General features: G+C 42.1%; 1 non-coding gene across 1 annotated transcript; it reads left to right on the forward strand.

Moving 5' to 3' along the window:
* The first annotated feature begins 4,007 nt into the window (after positions 1-4,007).
* Positions 4,008-4,114, forward strand: LOC131222157 (small nucleolar RNA R71). The gene has a single exon (XR_009159864.1). It is a non-coding gene; the product is annotated as a small nucleolar RNA R71 (small nucleolar RNA).
* The last annotated feature ends 16,053 nt before the right edge of the window (positions 4,115-20,167 follow it).

Below are 20,167 nucleotides of genomic sequence, written 5' to 3' on the forward strand. Positions count from 1 at the left end.
ATTTATGTGACCAATTTGTCGATTCTGATTATCGATCGATTCCGATTGTCGTGACCGATTGCCGATTTCGATTGACGTGTCGATTTGTCGATTTTGATTATTGATCGATTCCGATTGTCGTGATCGATTACCGATTCTGATTGTCGTGACCGATTGTCGATTCCGATTCCGATTTCGATTGTCGAGGCCGAGTATTGAGGCCGATTCTGATTGTCGAGGCCGATCGTATAGGCCAGATTCCAATTGACGAGGCCGAGTATCGAGGCCGATTCCGATTGTTGAGGCCAATTTCGATTGCCGAGGTCGATTGTCGAGACCTTTATGATATATATGTGACCCATAGTTGAGGCCCGTTTTGATGTGTATTTAGCCCGTGTTTAAGGCCCAATGTAATATATATGAGGCCTATGTGATGAGGCTCATTGTGATGCATTTGAGGGTCAGGCGGTGGAGCCTATTGTGATGTATGTTAGGCCCATGTGAAAGGCTCATCGTGATGTGTATTAAGCTCTTGAGTGAGGCTCATGGTGTTATATATTTAGCCCTTGTGTGAGGCCATGGGTCCACTATATCTTAGGCTTTATGTGAGTCATTCCTTGGGGACAATGTTGGTTAAATGTTCACATTGTCAAGGTAGATTATTGGTGCCGGTTATCGATACCGATTACGCATATATCATCTGATACCAATTATGAGTATGTGACAGTATAACGCCATGATACATGCCCATACGCATCATCTGCATGTTTGTTATGAGATGTGATTGACCATTGCATATGTCATTGGGCAGGTTGATATGAGACTCCCTGATAGGCGAAGGCTATCTCGCATGAGCGCACGACATGCGCAAGATTGATGTATGACTGGATTGTATGACTCATGCATCATGCATTTTGTGATATGACTACTGTACGCCCTAGTGATATCAGGGTCGTAGCCTTCACAGGCATATCGTGGATGGCCAAATGGGACACCGAAAATGTTTAGTTCTAGCATACGGGCGCCATAAATGTCCCTAGGTGAAAATCCCTAAACGTCCGTGGCCAGGAGACGCCCCAACGTCGAGACCGAGTGGATGTATATGAGCGTATGAGGGCCATATACCAGTAGGCAGTGTCTCCCACTGTGTCGTGGTCGGTTGGGAGGGGGTGTGACCTTACCCGCCTGAGTGAGGGGGCAATATCTAGGTTGAGTCTGACCAGCTTGAGGAATGAGTCCGCTATCGACGAGTCAGGCCTGATATTAGTAGGCGGATAGTGAGGTCTCTTTCACTTACCCAGTTGTGTGATCAGATAGGGGCGACAAGCTGGCGTAGAGTGTAATAGACCCCGGTGATGATCCCAGAGATGAACTATACTGATATGTGGACTTATTGAGCAGGAGTTGCATACTCATTCATTTATTCATCATTCACTATCCACTCGGGCTGGTGGTGCGCAACTATTTTTACGTGTACCTCCGCAATGACCAGGATTTCGATTAGGATGCGTGACTAACCTGAGATCAGGAGTTTACCACATTGAGTCTGCCTATCCAAATTAGGTATGAGACTAGTTTGGATAGAAGTCCATTGTGACGGATCCCATAGCCTGCGATACTACGTACTACCATCCCGACTTCACACTACAGCATGGTCATTCCATTTGCACTATATGTTGCATTACATCCGCGGCATATGGTACGACTGACGTTATTTATTTTACTTATCAGGAATGTATATTGCATTGCATCCTCTGCATCTGATATTTGGCTCTCTACGACTCTTCATTTGCATAGCTAATTTGTATTGCGTATTCTAATATTGTTGACTTATGCACTTGTCAGTGTTTTCGCTTACTCTGTTATCGTGTGATTTATGACTTTGTCAGTACTTCTGTTTATTTTGATAATTCCTGATCTTGTCAGTATTTCTATTTACTCTGATAATTCATGATCTTGTCAGTATTTCTACTTATTACGACATTGTACGATTTATGGATTACCAGTACTTCCAGTATTATATGATTATGGCATTGCATTGAATACTTAGCACTTACCTTGTGCACACACTTACACCACCCTCTAAGCTTTTTATAAGCTTATGCACGATAGATGCATGTAGGTGATGTTAGGTTGCAACAGTGTTGAGAGTGGAGCGTTCAGTGGTCTTTTGGAGCTTAACCTTTAATTTATGTATTTCCCTTTCAGCATTGTACTCAAATGATTATATTAGTGGATATGTGATGATGATGTTGCCTTTGTGAATTAGGTAATCTTGTGGTTATGCTTATTACGAGTTAAATGTATATTGAAAAAAAAAATCCTCCTTGTAGGATCCTAGGATCAGAATCTGGCATATGGATGCTAGGAGCCAGGAATGGGGTACTACGGAGGCTGTCGGCACCGAATTCAGCGATCGGGATTCCTGTGAATCCGATTTTCGGGTTTGGGGCGTGACATTTGAAGTTACTAGGAATGGGCGGCCTAAAATGATGGGAACTTGAGCGCTAGCATTTATATATGGTTCAGTGTCTAGTATAATAAAATCCACGGGGAAGTAAAATTTCTCCACTTGGACTAGCATGTCCTCTAAAATTCCCATTGGTACCTTAATAGAGCGGTCAGCGAGTTGGAGTGTAATCGTGGTTGGTTTAAGCTCGCCTAACCCCATTTGTTTGTAAACTGAATAAGGTACTAAGTTGACACTTGCACCTAAATCTAGCAAAGCATGCTTAATTTGGAAATTCTCAATAATACAAGGAATTGTGGGACTTCCCGGGTCTTTGTATTTGGGTATAGCTCTTTGTTGAATGATAGCGCTCACTTTCTCAGTAAGGAAGGCCTTTTTGTGCACATTTAATTTCCTCTTTACAGTGCACAAGTCCTTGAGATATTTAACATATGATGGAATTTGTCTAATGGCATCAAGCAGAGGAATATTAACTGTAACCTTTTGGAGTACATCCAACACCTCTTGATATTTCATGGGGACAGTCGGATTCCGAAGTCTAGATGGGAATGGAACTGGAGGCTCATATGACTTAGTCTCTTTATCCTTTTGTTGTTGCGGCTCTTGAACCATAACCGGTTCATCATTTTCTTGAGACAATGGCTCATCCTCCAGTATTTCTACCGGTTGCATTATCTTTTTATCGATCTCTTTTCCACTTCTCAAAGTAATGATGGCCTTAACTTATTCATGATGTGGCTCACTTGGATTTGAGTCTCCAATAAAATGTGTGTTTCTAGGGTTTGGCATAGGTTGAGAAGGAAGAGTGCTTTTTTCCCTAGCATTTAGTTGAGTCTCAATCCTAGCCACAACTGTCTTTAATTCCTGATTTGATTGGATTAGAGACTGATTCATTTGAGCTTGAGAGTTCATGAATGTGGTTAATGCATCCTCCACAGATGATCGCTTTAGTGGGGACACATATAATGCATTGTTAGGTGCCCCAAAGAAGTTATTTTGTGGAGGCATTTGAGGTGCATTGGGTGCATTAATTTGTGGTCCATTCCTCCAACTAAGATTAGGATGGTTATGCCAATTTGGATTGTATGTATTTCCCATTAGTTGCATAACTGACCTTTGGTAATTATTTTTAGCATTTGCTTGATCATGCTCATGCGTGATATTTTGTACAACTGAGATTATTGGACAATCCTTTATGTCATGGTCTGTACCACCACAAATGCTACAAAAATTACCTAAGGAAGTGTTTTCTTTAACCATGTCAACCTTCCTAATTTCCAAGGCTTCGACCTTTCTAGCTAATGCAGCAAATTTTGCATTAAGGTCGTCTTCCTCTCTTAGGACATACATTCCTGCTTTCTCTCTAGAAATGGGTTTAATTTGGTCTGATTTAGCAGAGACATCCCTTGTCTGCGTATTCTCTGCTAACATATCTAGAAAATCCCAAGCCTCATTATGATCTTTGTCAAGAAAGGTTCCACCACACATCATCTCTATGAACTGATGGGTATCCCTGGTGAGCCCCTTTCGGAAAGCATCAATCACGTGCCATGGTTCATAACCATGATGTAGACAATTAATTAGAATGTCTTTGAAGCACTCCCAAGCTTGAAAAAATAGTTCATTCCCCTTTTGGGAGAATGACATGATTTCTTGTTTTAGTGCATTTGTTTTGTGCTCAGGAAAGAACTTTTTTAAAAACTCTCTACTTAAGGCTTGCCATGAAGTGATAGTATTAGGTCTTAGAGAGTTGAGACATGCTTTGGCCCGATCCTTTAGAAAAAATGAGAATAACCGAAGCTTAAGTACATCCCTATTGCCATTGTTTACTTGTAATGTTGCAATTACTTCCTCAAAGTCCTTAAGGTGCAAGTAGGGGCTTTCAGAATCTAAGCCATGAAATTTAGGAATTAATTGAATCACACCTGGTTTAAAATCAATGTTCCCTGTGTGAGCAGGGAACACTATGCAAGATAGTAAATTTGATCTCTCAGGGTGTAAATGTTCACGTAAAGTCTATGGTTGGTTTAACACATTCCTATAAACTTCATTTTCATCCTCAAGAGGAGGATTATGTTGATTTTCTCTATTTTGATTTATAGTTGGATTTGGTAGATTTGGATTTGGATTATCAACTGGGTCTGTCATGGAATCCAAGTGATGTTGAGTGCCTCTTCAAGGCCTGGAACTAGTCCCCTTTCAGAGGAGAGTCGATTGTTTTAATCCCTACTCCAACGGGACATAAACCATCCACACCATACAATGAATACCACTAATTCAAATAGCAAGTGTGATACTTAAAATAAAAATAAAAACTTAAATCAACAACCAAGGTAGCAGGGCCAACCATGAGGGTTTAGTCTACAAAGCAAAATAAATCAACAACCTAGGTGGCAGGGCTGACCATGAGGGTTCAATCCACAAAGCAAGATAAATCAACAACCCAGGTGGCAGGGCCGACCATAAGGGTTCAGTCCACAAAAAAGTAAAATAAAATAATAAATAAATAAAAGTAAAACTAATGTAGAAATCAAACTATCATAATCTGGAAAATAGATTCAGCGAATGATCTTTGTGATCAAACAACAACTATACGACAACCATAACACTTGGGTGATAAAATCCCAAGCAGGGCAACCTTATGTCATAGTTAGTGCTTGAAAGACCCAACTGAATTTATTTTCAAAGAAAAAAAAAAAGAGAACAAAAAATCTGGAGGGTTTAGAAGAGAACTTACCTTAGAAGAAAACTTACCTTAGCTATCTTGTACAGATCTGATCTATCTCAGTTTCTCCCCGGCAACGGCGCTAAAAACTTGATTGCTTACCTCCAAGTGCAGAGGTTTGTAAGTAGTATCCCATGAATACAGAGTCAATCCCACAGGGAGATGAATTGTTAGAAAGAAAAAAAGCAAATGCAAAACAAACTAAGTAATAAAAACTAAACTGATGATTTGATTTTGGGATTTTTGAATGGATGTAATTCAACTGAATAAAAGAACACCCAAGCTTCAAAGTTCCACACATAGGTTAATGTTCTAAAATCATGATGACTTGGATAACACAACTAGGATCTGAACACTATGGTAGCCTAATCGAAAAATAAAACAGTTTAAATATTGTAATAAATGATATAAAAGATTAGAAAATAATGGATTTGCACCATTGACATAGATTCTCAAGCGCCAGTGATTTTAAGTATTCAATATCTATAGAATAATGAATATCAAAGAAATATAACAGGTTGAGAATATATCCTATCTAGAAAATCTGATTGATCTAGGGTAAGCCTATCCATCAATGTGGATCTCATATGATGGAAACATATGGATCTCACAAGAGGATAAAAAAACAAAACCTAAATAATAGATAATATGCATACACCATTCTTCTCATCATTAAAACAATCAATCATCATAATCTTAAAGAATTATTAAACCCATGTACTTCCCTTCTAGCTTGGGTTAGAAGGAACTTAGAAAAACATAATTAAATTGCAGAAATAAAAAGTAATAAGAAAGACAAAAAAAATGCAAATAGAAAATATCTAAAACAAAAAAAATAACTTATAAAGCTTTAATAAAACTAAGAACTCTTTAAAAACCCTAAATTTTGCTTTGAGTGCTTTGAATGCTTCTAATGGAATGCCCTAGTAAGCCCTATTTATAAGTAGGGAACTCCAATTTTCGTACAAAGTTGAAAAACCCTAGAAACCGCCTCAAATATATGTATTTTTTCAAAATAGATTTCTCGCTGCATAGTTCATTTAAAACAGACTTCCTGCTGCGAGTTTTTCAAAATAAACTTCACAGCTTCAAAATACACTTTTTCAGAATGATTTTAAAATTCTTCACTTCAAATCTTCGATTCTTTTCATTCTTCACTTTATTTTTTTGAATCTTTGGCATATGAATTCTTTAATCTTAGTCTCCTAAGATCCATCACTTGCCTTGGTGATTCTTAAGCATCAAATCCATGCTTTTAGTAACAATTTTCAATCCAAGCTCTTAAATTCACTTTGCAACACATACATGAGTAAAATAGAATATTAAGATGATTTATGTTCATAAAACCAAGATATAAATGAGGAAAATTATGCAATATTTGAGTCTTAACATCCATCTGTGTGGGAGATGGAAACGGATTGGCTAGAACACCTCACACCGTCCATAGCAATAGCTGTTGTAATGACGTCAGTCAACTCCGTGGGTCCGACCATAGGTCTCACCATGATGCATGTCCACCATTTACACCGTGCATTTGATGGGTCCCCTCTTAAAAATGGGGTACGCCAAAAATCAGCCGTACACGGAACTTAAGTGGTCCACACTAGAAGAAGCAGCGGGGGAATTGAACGCTACCATTAAAACACTTTTTTTTTGGGTCATGGAAGTTTTGGATAAATATGAAATTTGTTTTTCCTCTTAATTCAGGTCTTTGTAACCTTATAAACAGATGGAAAATAAACGTTATGGTAGGCCCTACGTGGGACCCACCTATGTGGAAACTGATTGGCTGGTGTACCACACACCAACTATATAGCTGCTGTAATGATGTTAGTAGGTTCTGTGGGACCCACTATTAATGTATGGGTCTTATCCACACCGTTCAGATGGTTGGACGATGGGACCCACCGTTGATGTATATGTCTATATCCACACCGTCCAGCACCCTGGACGATGGGACCCACCTTAGTGTATGCATTGTATATTCACGTTGTTCGTCCCTTGGACGTGAGGCCCACCATGATGTATATCTTATGTACACACTGTTCATCCGTTTTCTAGATCATAGGCTCCTTCTTAGGCCCATGTGATGCAGCCCACTTGATGTACATGAGGCCCATGTTTGAGGTCTAATATGATGTATACCCTGCCCATGTATGAGGCTCATTATAATGAGCATGCAGCCCATCTTTAAGGCCCATTGTGATGTACATGAGACCCATGTTTGAGGCCCAATGTGATGTATACCCAGTCCATGTGTTGGGGCGCATTGTGATGTACATGTGGCCCATGAGTGAGGCTGTCACGCCCCAAACCCGAAAATCGGTTTCACAGGAATCCCGATCGTCGAATCTGGTACCGACAGCCTCCATAGTACCCCATTCTTGGCTCCTAGCGTTCATACGCCAGATTTCCGATCCTGGGATCCTATAAGGAGGATTTTTTTTTTTTAATTTAATGTACGTTTAACTTGTAATAAGCATAACCACAAGATTACCTAATTCACAAAGGCAACATCATCATCATATATCCACTAATATAATCATTTGAGTACAATGCTGAAAGAAAAATACATCAATCGAAAATCAAACTCCAGAAGACTGCTGCACGCTCCAAGCTCAACACTGTTGTAACCTAATATCACCTGCACGCATCTATCGTGCATAAGCTTATAGAAAGCTTAGAGGGTAATGTAAGTGTGTGCACAAGGTAAGTGCCAAGTATTCAACGAAATGTCATAATCATACAATGTCCAATTAGGCGCAAGGTCATGAATCATACATTATCAGAGTAAGCAAAAATACTGACAGGTCCATGAGTCAAACAATATCAGAATACGTAGTACAGATCAACTTTACAAATGAGGAACAATATCAGAATATGCGATACAGATCAACTATACGAATGAGGAACAATATCAGAATATGCGATACAGATCAACTATACGAATGAGGAACAATATCAGAATATGCGATACAGATCAACTATACAAATGAGGAGTCATAAAGAGTTGAATATCAGATGCCGTATCTAAACCATATAAATGAAGAAACACAGGTAACCCAAAATGCCATATACTACAATGTAATGCAATATGCGGTGCGAATGAAATGACCACGATGGAGTGTGAAGTCGGGATGATAATATGTAGTATCGCAGGCTATGGGGTCCATCACAAGGAACTTCTATCCAAACTAGTCCCATACCTAATTTGGATAGTCAGACTCAATGTGGTAAACTCCTGATCTCAGGTTAGTCGCGCGCCCCAACCGAAATCCTGGCCATTGCGAAGGCATACGTAACAAATAGTTGTGCACCACCAACCCGAGTGGATAGTGAATGAATGAATGCATGAATGAGTATGCAACTCCTGCTCACTAAATCCACATATCAGTACAGTTCATCTCTGGGATCATCACCGGGGTTTAGTACACTCCAAATGGCACTGTCTCTCTCCCAGCAGCACAATCCAAGTGAGCGTAAGAAACCTCACTATCCGCCTGGCCAATAGTCTGCCAATACCTATCCGGCACGTCGATAGCGGACCCATTCACGAGCTGGTCAAACTCAGCCTAGTAATGCCCCCTACCCTCGGACGGGTAAGGCCACACCCCCTCCCAACCGACCACGATACAGTGGGAGACGCGGCCTCCTGGTATTCGGCACTCAGGCGCTCATGTATCCACTCGGTCTCGACGTTGGGGCGTCTCCTGGCCTCGGAGGTTTAGGGATTTTCACCCAAGGACATCTATGGCGCCCGTATGCTAGAACCAAATATTTCCGGTGTCCCATCTGACCATCCACGATATGCCTGTGGAGGCTACGGCCCTAGGGCACACAATGCAAGATGCATGAGTCATACAATCCAGTCATGCATCAATCCTGCGCATACTGTGCACTCATATGAGATAACCTCCACCTATCAGGGAGTCTCATAACAACATGCTCAATGACATATGCAATGATAAACCACATCTCACAACAAACATGCAGATGATGCGTATGGGCATGTATCATGATGCTATGCTGTCACATACTCATAATCGGTATCAATAATCGGCACCAACAATTGGCATCGACAATCGGCCTCGACAATGTGGACATTTAACCAACATTGCCCCCAAGGAGTGTCCCACATAGAGCCTATCATATGGTGGACCCATGGCTTCACACAAGGGCCAAATACACATCACAATGGGCCTCATATAGGCCTCGACAATCGGCCTCGGCAATCAAAATCGGCCTCAACAATCGGAATCGACCTATACAATCAGCCTCGACAATCGGAATCGGCCTATACAATCGGCCTCGACAAATCGGAATCGATACTCAGCCTCGACAATTGGAATCGGCCGATACAATCGGCCTCGACAGAGAGCCACGACAATCGGGATCGATCGATAATCAGAATCGGCAAATCGGTCATAACAATCGGGATCGATCGATAATCAGAGTCGGTAAATCAGTCACGACAATCGGAATTGGCAAGAATGGGCTTAACAAAGCCTAAGGGAATGTCACAATGGGGACATCTAACCAACATTGCTCCCAATGAGTGGCCCACATACGGGATTTATACGCAACGTAACGGCCACACATACATCACATCGAGCCTCGCCCATGTGCCTCAAATACATCGCAATGGGCCACAACCCATGGGCCTCGAATACACATTAGGTGGGCCTTACATATGGGTCTCGTAACATCAAATGGGCCACGTATCTGAGTCTCGAATACATCAAATGGGCAACGTGTCATGGGCCTAATACACATCATAATGGGCAGTACGACAAGGGCCTAATACACATCATAATGGGCCTGGTGTACATCAAGTCGGGCCTCATCATATGAGCCTCATATATGACAAGTGGGCCACATCAATGGGCCACACTAATGGGCCTCATACATATCAAGTGGGCCACACACATTCCCAAAAAAAATAAATCGTATCGAAAGATCATCTAGACCATACTACAAGTAGCAATGGAGATAATGATTTCCACCGTTAGAATCCCATAGGGCCACCATAACATTTATTTCTACCCAATCTGTTCATATAGTCACAAGGACGTTTTAAGGGTAGCCGTTCAATCCCCTCACTGTTCTTGCAGGATGGTCCACTTGATAGCTGGTTTGGATATAACACATACATCATATGGTGGGGTCCACGTCCAGGGATAGACGGCCTAGATAAAATACTTACAGTATGGTAGGCCCACGTCCAGCCCGGTGAACGGTGTGAAAACATCACATACCTCAAGGTGGGCCCTACTTGCCCAGAATTCAGATGAACGGCGAGGTTGAAAATACATACATCAAATGGTGGGTAGCCATTGTCTAGATGGTGCAGGTAAGGCCCATACATCATGGTTGACCCCACAAAGCTTGCTGTCATCAAGGGACAACAGCACAGTTGGTGGAGGAACTCCAACCAATCCATCTTCCATCGTCCATTTGGACGGTGCGGATCAATAGACATTAAGGTGGGCCATCGATAGAAAGAGAGAAAGAGAGAAAGGGAGAGACGTGCGATGAGGGACCCCGCCACGATGGGTCCCTCTGGTTTACAACACATACATCAACATGGGTCCCATCACAAGTGGGCCCTTAGATAATCAAAATCAAATCATAAATCACCCACATCATAAAAGTGGAGAAATTTACCCTAAAGATGCACCCACCTCAAGATCCTCTTAGACTTCTTCCGCCAACACGATCTAAAGCTCCAAGGAAATGATTCCGACGGTTGAGATGGACTTTGGATGGTGGAGATGGAAAGTAAGAAGGTGGGCCACACATGGCATTCTCTCATGGAGGTGGACGTTGGCTCTCATGGGTTGCTTGGAATGGAGTGAAGTGAGAGAGAGAAATGATGTAAGGGAGTGATGGGAGAGAGGGATGGTGAGGTGATGGGAGTTAATGAGTTTGACTTATGGGAAAAAGGGAAGGTGGTAGTGTAGGGTGATGTCACCCCTAGGGTGACATCATAGTAATTATGTTTGTAGGGAAGTACAACAACAGGGATAGGTGGGTCCCGCGATCAAGCAATCAATGGCCGCGATAGTACACGGGCCGAATCTCATAATCTGAGCGTCGCATTGACGCACGAGACGCGTCGTTGGAACCGCGACGATGGTGCGGTTGCAATGATATAGGTCTCGGCTTGAGTCGGCTCGGGTTTATAGGATATGACCCAAGAGCGTGCGCAAATGCTATCTACGCGTCGCGAGTCGTTGAAATTCAACTGGAAGGACTGCGAAAATTTACGGAACAGTACGGGCTAGGATACGGGTCTTACAGAGGCCCATGTGATACGGCCCATTGTGATGTATATTAGGGCCATGTGATGCGGCTCATTGTGATGAGTGAGGCACATGTGATACGGCCCATTGTGATGTATATTAGGTCCATGTGATGTGGCCCATTGTGATGTATATTAGGGCCATGTGATGCAACCCATTGTGATGTGTATTAGGCACATGTGATGCAGCCCATTGTAATGTATTTGAAGCCCAAGTAAGAGGCCCAATGTGATCTATATGAAGCCCATGAGTGAGGCTCAATGCAATATATATAAAGCCCTTGTGTGAGGCCCAAGGTGATGTATATGAGGCTCATTGCGATTGCGATTCCTCCAGGATGTATGTAATGATGTTTATGATGCCCATCCATGTTCCTAGTTGATATTAAATGGGTCATGCCTTGGGAGAAATGATAGTTTAATGTCCACATTATAAGAGCAATGATGGTTTAATATCCACATTGTAACTCTTCCTAGGGCCCATTGTTAAGTCCATCCTCATCTCCCCTTAATGGGCTAACCAAACCGTTGGGCCCCCCATTGATGATTATATTATCCATCTTCCCCTTGATTAGGCTATCCCAAACCGTTAGACACCCATTTGATGATAATGCGTTCCACCATACCCTGTAGGATCACCCAAGCCTAGGAGCTCATCTTGTGTTCGTACCGAGCCTTCCATAGGGAATGTGACCCACCTAGATGCATGTGTTTGTCCAAGCTTAGACCCAAACTCGAGGCCCACTTAGATGCAGGACCGTTTGTAGGGTTACATAGGCCTGGATGTGTGGATCCTACCAAGGGCCACCTTATATTCATATCGGCCTCATAGGAAATCCCAGTTATCATGATAAAGGAAGTAAGGAAGCCCACTTGTCGTATGCTCACTCGACTCGCTCCATGAGACATATCTTATCCTTGTATCCAGTTGCTTGGACCTCAGTGTTACGTATATATCGTCACACCGTCTATTTACTTCGTTGGGACAAGTGTGAGGCCTATCCTTGATGCTAGTACACCATTACCTCTTGCCATATATAGGAGAATATGTGGTACCATATTTAATAGAATATGTTGTACCATATTTAGTATATCCTCTGCGTAGAGCCTATCTCGATGTATGGGCAAGATCTGTCGTCCTTCCAATGGACCCCGTCTTGGAATATATGATATATCAGTACCTTAGAAGACTAACATAGGACATGCCGCACGGACTCCTATAGTTATAGAAGAAGCATGTCGATTAGTTCATAATCTTGGTATGTGACATATCGGTGAAAGCCGATTGTGGTTTATTATTGTCTGCCTTATCTAATAATCATGTTAAGTGTACTTAGTTTAGTAGGACACACTAAAAATATATATAGTATTACATCATGATACATGCCTATACACATCATCCACATGCTTGTTATGAGGAGTGATTAAACATATCATATGTTATTAGGCTGATTGTTTTTGGGACTCCCTGAGAGACGGAGTTACCTCACATGTGCGCGCAGTACGTGCAGGTTTGATGCATGACTGGATGGTATGACTCATGCATCTCGCATTTTGTGATATGACCACCGTACGCCTTAGCGACATCACATATTGTGGATGGTCAAATGGGATACCGAAAATATTTTTCTACATGGGGTGCCATAGATGTCCATGGGTGAAAGTCCCTAAACCCTCTTAGTACCAGAGGACGCTCCAACATCTAGACTAAGTGGATACATGAGCGCCTGAGTGCCGAATACTAGTAGGCCACGTCTTCCACTGTATCGTGGTGAGTTGGAAGGGAGTGTGGCCTTATCCGCCCGAGTGAGGGGATTGTAAGCTAGGCTGAGTTTGACTAGCTCACAAATGGGTCCGCTATCGATGAGCCGAGTAGGTATTGACAGACTACTGGCTAGGCGGATAGTGAGGTCTTTTCCACTCGCTAGTTGTGCGACTAGGGAGACGGTAGCCATTGTGAAGTGTACTAGACCCCAATGACATCGCAGAGATGTACAGTACTGATATGTGGACTTATTGAGTAGGAGTTGCATACTCTACACTTTACTCATCATTCATTCATTCACTATCCACTTGGGCTGGTGGTGAGCAACTAATTGTTATGTACATTCGCAATGGCCAGGATTTCGGTTGGGGCGCACGACTAACCTGAGATCATGAGTTTACCACATTGAGTCTGGCTATCCAAATTTAGGTATGAGACTGGTTTGGATAAAAATCCCTTGTGATGGACCTCATATCCTGCGATACACATATTATCATCCCGACTTCACACTCTAGCTTAGTCATTTTATTCGGACAATATATTGCATTACATCCGCGGCATATGACATTTTAGGTTGCTATGTTTCTGCATTTATATGACCTAGATGAGGTTGACGCTATTCGTGAACTCGTTAGGATTTGCATATTGCATTGCATCCTCAGTATATAATATTTGGCTTACTATGTCTCTGCATTGCATAGCTGATCTACATTGCTTCATCAGTATATGATATTGGCTTATTATGTTTTACATCACATAGCCTGGATAAGGCTAATAGTATTTATGGACTTACCAGCATGTTTTCGCATTGCAATGATATTACACACACACACACACACACTTATACCACCCTCTAAGCTTTTTATAAGCTTATGCACGATAGATGCGTGCAGGTGGTGTTAGGACGCAACAGCGTTGAGCTTGGAGCGTGCAGTGATTTTCTGGAGCTTTAATTTTTGATATATATATATTTCCCTTTCAGCATTGTATTCAACTGTTTATATTAGTGGATATGTGATGATGATGTTGCCTTTGTGATTTGGGTAAACTTGTGGTTATGCTTCTTACGAGATAAATGTACGTTAGAAAATCCTCCTCGTAGGATCGCAGGATCGGAATCTGGTATATGGGCACTGGGAGCCGAGAATGGGGTACTACGGAGGCTGTCGATACCAGATTCGGTGATCGAGAATTTTGTGAGCCCGGTTTTCAAGTTTGGGGCATGACATTAGAGCTTGTTTGGTTAATCCATCTATTTTTAAGGTGATTTGAGAAGTATGGTTTCTTATGTATGGTTGATATGGCCTGGATGACTTATGTTTATCGTTTGGTCACCATGAGGTTAGTGGTAATGGCTATTTAGCACCATCCATCCTAAGTTATTAATTCTTAAGCCACAAGGATAGTTTTATCAATTTAACTTATGCACTTAAGTCATTCACAATTGTAACGCCCCGAATTTTATGGGCCGAATATGAACTCGGCTCTAAATTTCAATGCATTTGAGTTTATTTATAAGCAATGAGGAGTTAAGCAAACCATAAGCATGATAATATCATAAAATATAAATACGAGCTGCTAAACATGTAAGATATCCAAAATATAGTGCCAAGAAAATCCAAACCAGGAACTAGTCCCGCCCAGGTAAATATCCCAAAATGACTAGGGCCCTGGCCCATGTCCCGCGGCCATTCAAACATAAACTAGAAAAAACCGCTGAAAGTCTGATAGTACGCTCGCTCTTTCTCATCGCCCATGCCTGCATCCTTCAGTACATCCAGCTCTATCAACCCTGCATCTATGACAGGTTCTGGTTGGTATCTTAGAACATCATCCCAGAGTGTGAGTGAGTAGCTAACTCAGTGGTACCATTAGTAATAGGCCACACAAATTATCATATATAGAATAAATTTAGTGAGCAACATACATCATAAAATCCTAAGTACTGTTGATTAATGCAATGCATGGCTTAATGATATGATGCATACCCCTCACCACCAACACTCCCTCAAGCGACGACATCTAACGATCGCAATGACCAACATTCCCTCAGTTGTGATCTCAACTGTCAACTAGCCATAATAAATAATGCAATGTCATGTAACCTGTTAGCCCAGTTGATTAATTAGAATCATTCACCCAGCTGATTGGGGAAACCGGAATACCCTTAGTGGAAGCATTGCCCTAACCCAATCGCGTGACACAAAGGTCGTGGTCATATGACTCTTGTGATCCTTAGCCCTCGTGGGTTCATCAATCTCATGATTCTTAAGCTCTGACAAAAATAGTTGGGACTTTAATGTCCTACTCGCGGTCACTATGGGAAGGTCGTCACCCCAACATAGGCCGACAGCACGGGCACAGTGTCCTATACCACCGTCCTCGACTCACGAGTCTAGGTGCTCACTAATCACTACGAGGAGGCTTGTCACCCCAGCATAGGCCGACAGCACGGGCATAGTGTCCCATACCACCATCCTCGGCTCATGAGTCTTGTAGGCTGTAAATTACAGTTAACAGTGGACGCAAAGATCTTAGGGTACTTCGGGTTTATACAAGCGTGTTCAAATATGGTTAACGTACAAGGATGATCGATTTGTGAGCTAATATAACCCGACAAGCTGAACCATAAACTAATCGGCCTGAGAACGATCTCTCGTGTAGTTCAACTATGGCCGACAACCTACAGTTTAGCTAATCGAGCCAGATCTACTCGCGGGCAGGTCCAACAAAAGGGTCGCCCAAGTAATTCTAGGTAATTGGCCAATCTATAAGGGTATATGCAATAATACACAGCATGTATTGTCAAATTGAGAGATAATTCACCCATGGTAGGCATAAATCAGCAATTTAAGTACATAGACAACAATATATCAAGTTCTACTCAACCATACGGGTCATGTCCAACATCTTCCAACATATACAACCATAAGGACTAGGGCTGAAAGTCGGGTGGGTTGGGTTGGGTCGAGTTGATGCTCAACCCTAGCCCAACCCAAGGTTCCTATACCTCAACCCTAACCCAACCCAACTCAACCTAAGGTTGGGAATTCTTAACCCAAGCCCAACCCAAGCAGGCTCGGTCGGGCTAGTTGGGTTGGTCGGGTGGATACATGCTAATATTTTTGTTATTACATTAGTCTATGATATTTCAATACATGTTTTATTTTTTGTACATATAATTTTATTAATTATATATGCAATTATTTATGGTAAAGAACTTCATTTTTTCCAAACAAACAAGCTAAAATATAGGACTACTCATTTAAAAGTCATGTTGTGTAGTACGCAATCTTTTTGAGAGAGAAATCTAGCATATCTTGTTAGCTTGAGTCATCGAAAATGGCATGGACCAATAGGACCTGACGACATTGGAATTTCCTATTGCCTTTAACATAGATGATCCACACTCAATTATCATTTATAACTTATATAATGATCGGGTTCGAGTTGGGTCGGGCAACTCGAGACCTCAACCCAAGCCCAACCCAACCTTTATCAGGTTGGTGTTTATATAGCCCAATCTAAGGACCAAACCCAACACATCTTGTCGAGCCCAACCCAATGTCGGGTCAGTCATGAGTCGGTCAGGTTGAACTCGCCCGACTTTCAGCCCTAATAAGGACAGCTATACACCAATACACAACAATTAGTCTTCCATAGGCCAACATGAATCACATAATTCAAATATAAAATTTCAAATCAAGCAAGTAATTCAACAAATTAGCAAATAGACAACATTTCATGCCTTCACTCCTAGCATAATTGACATGTAGCAGCGATTCAACTAACAATCAGCATCATTTGGGGAAAATTAAATGTCTATTCACACCCCAAGTAGAAATAATCTCGGTCAGACCGAGGTCGAATCCACAGGGACTGAACCTTGTACGTAATCTAAAAGTAACTCGAACTAGAACTGGGCGAAGATGTAATCTAAATCAGATAAAAGGAAGGGAATAATTGTGAATTTAACTAACTAAAATTTTTAAATTTTAAAGCTGGGAAACTAGGGTGCCAAGGATCCACTTGTAGAGATCAGGAAGATCCACGCTTGATTCAAGAACACAACTGGGTTTAGAGTCCCATCTTCATCTAGTTGGAAGATATAACCTAAAAAATCAAATCTGAACTTCCTTTGATCTAGCTTTTAAGAGATGAGAGGTATGAGAATTAGGATTGATTCCATCACAAAACCATGCCTATGAGACAAAGCAAACAATAAAATTTAACCAATCCACATCCAATCTGAGAGAGTTATGAACGTTAGGAAGGATTCCATCATCCAACCATGCCCTGGAGACAATGGTGAACAATAGGGCTCCCACGTTCATAATCCCTTTTATGAACAGAACATGCTCAGAGCCATTACAGATCCATTGTAATTTGAGTCACAATAAACTATTAAAGACTAAAAACATTCCATATAATCAAACTAGCATAAAAAAGAGTTCAAGTAACATGAATCAAAACTGTTAGAAATCACCCCATCACGCTATAAGCTTAACCTCTTAGCCCTAGTTAAGAGGTTTAGCTTGACATAATCATACTAAAGTCTCAAAAAATGAAAGGAATAAACAAAGAAAAAAAGAAAAAGGAAAAGAAAGAAGGAACTCCTGAAAACTAGCTTCACACCACTTCAAGATGCCTCCACGGCTGCCTAGGTCCCCGGATGTCTCTCCCTCTCACGTTCTTCTCCTTTTATAAGGAAGGTAGGGCGATGGAGAATCTCCTTTATGCAGCAAGGGCGATGGAGAAATCCTTTCGCAATGCAATTCGCATCATGCGCAGCGAAACGCAGAAACAGCCGCATTTGACGACTGTTGGAGCGCCCTGCAACCAAAAGAAACGGGATCTGCCTCCATCTGGACGGTCCAGATCATGGGACTGGATCTTACCGTGATCGTGTAATGAACCACAGGGGAAGTTGCGTCCACGCTGAGATGCTTGATGGGCCCTATAGTGATGTTTTTTGTGAAATCAACCCCGTTCATTGGATTCCTGGTGAAATTTCAGTAGGAAAAGAGTAGTTTTGGTCGAGTTTTGGTGCGGTCCACTATATCAAATCAACTTGCCATTCATCCTGCGTTTGCTGGCGATCCACGTGTGTACGTTTCTATGGGGCTAAAAGGCCACCATGGTGAGGGTCATGGCCACCCCCTAGGGTGAATGAATGGTCCGGATCTTGCAACAGGATAATGGGTGGGGCCCACAAGCAAAACCTAGCTAGCCAGCGTCCGTCTATTGGACGCTGGTCGGGTGAGAGAGGGAGAGTGCGTGTCAATACCCATTTGACCGAACCAGTTGGTCCAGTGCGGTGCGGGCCGTGCACACTTTATACACATGCATCACGTGTGTGGGTCCCATGGTGATGTATATGAAAAATCCACTTCGTCCATCCTTCCTACCACCTCATTTAAGGGGTTAAGACAAAAATTAAATCAGATCTAGATATCAGGTGGGCCCCAGATTGGTGTTTTATAGGCTGATCTGTTCGTTGGCCCACTTTCACAAGGATCTAATGACTGAAATTTTACGTTACGGTTAATTTATGGTCCTCAAGCCAGATATAAAGTTTCGAGCCGAATGGGTGGTGGGAACCCTGTTATCTTGCATTCTAGACGGTTTTCAAGCCCGTTTAATGTGAGTGGCTTGATTTTCTCGGATCTTTGACATGTAAATTCTTCGATCTTGGTCCTCTGGGGTCCGTCCCTTACCTTGGTAACTTCAGAGCGTTAAATCCATGCTTTTAGTACCTTTTTTCAGTCCAGGCTCCCAAATTCACCTTGCATCATAAACACGATTAAAATAGGACGTTAAACCGTATCAGGTTCATAAAATCAGATAATAAATAGGGTCTAATATGCAATCTTTGACCCTCAACAATGTCTATGCCCTACACGAACACGCAATCGACAATTCACACATTTGGGGGTATTAGGTACTCAAACCCCTTTCCATAATTTTGAAAAGTCCCTAGTTTATAGTTCCATTCATGCAATCCAAAGAAATTTCAGTAACATGCACTAACAATGCACTATATATATTCACTAAACCTACTCAAGGCACGATAATCGGCCACCTAAAGATAATGGTCCGCACCTATTGTTGACCGGAAGTTGCTGAAATCGTCCTAACGTCATCGGGTCCGCAAACTTGATGTGCCGGGGCCTTGCATTCTATGAAATAGCGATGAGTTGTATGCATGTAGCGAGAAATTAAGGAGAAATGGTTTGGAGCTCAATCTTACCTCATATTGAAAGGGGTTTCGCTCCAACGGTGATTGGGTTGGCTTCTTCCAGTAATTGGAAGGTATAAGTGCGGGGATTCCCAAATCCCAAGCACCATAAACCACAATCACCACCCAATCTCCTTTCTCTCTCTCTCTCTCTCTCAGCTATTGGAGTTTATGGGAGTGAGAGAGAAAGAGCTCAGTTGACCCTGCTATTGGTAAATTCCTCTAATGGCCCTTTGGGCCCATTTATGATTATTAGGGTTGTCCTGATGGCCCCCTGGCCCATCTGATTTGTGGAACACGTGCCCCATGGCCTGATGAAGGGTTGGGCAAAGTTTGATAGAAAACGGATGTAGGATTTTGTTGCAATGGCCCGATTTGCGATCAACGGTCACCATTCCTCAATCAAGGGTCAGATTTTGTGAAAAAGTGTAGTGAAATATTTCTAGCCTTCGATGTAAATTTATAAGAGATCCGACGGCTAAAATGCCCATAATTACTGACTCAAGTTATAGGGCCAATTGATTTAAAAATTTAGCAACTTGGTTTGGATTGGGGCAACTTATGGTTTACAAGTGTCGACTGGAAGGCACATTAAGTCCATTTCTAGGCATCATCCGAGCTTGACATCCGCGATGGACCTCAAGCCCAGTGAGATGGACATTACTTTATAATTTCGGAACTAGCGGCCC

Source organism: Magnolia sinica, chromosome 12, assembly GCF_029962835.1.
Source record: "Magnolia sinica isolate HGM2019 chromosome 12, MsV1, whole genome shotgun sequence".
NCBI lineage: Eukaryota > Viridiplantae > Streptophyta > Magnoliopsida > Magnoliales > Magnoliaceae > Magnolia > Magnolia sinica.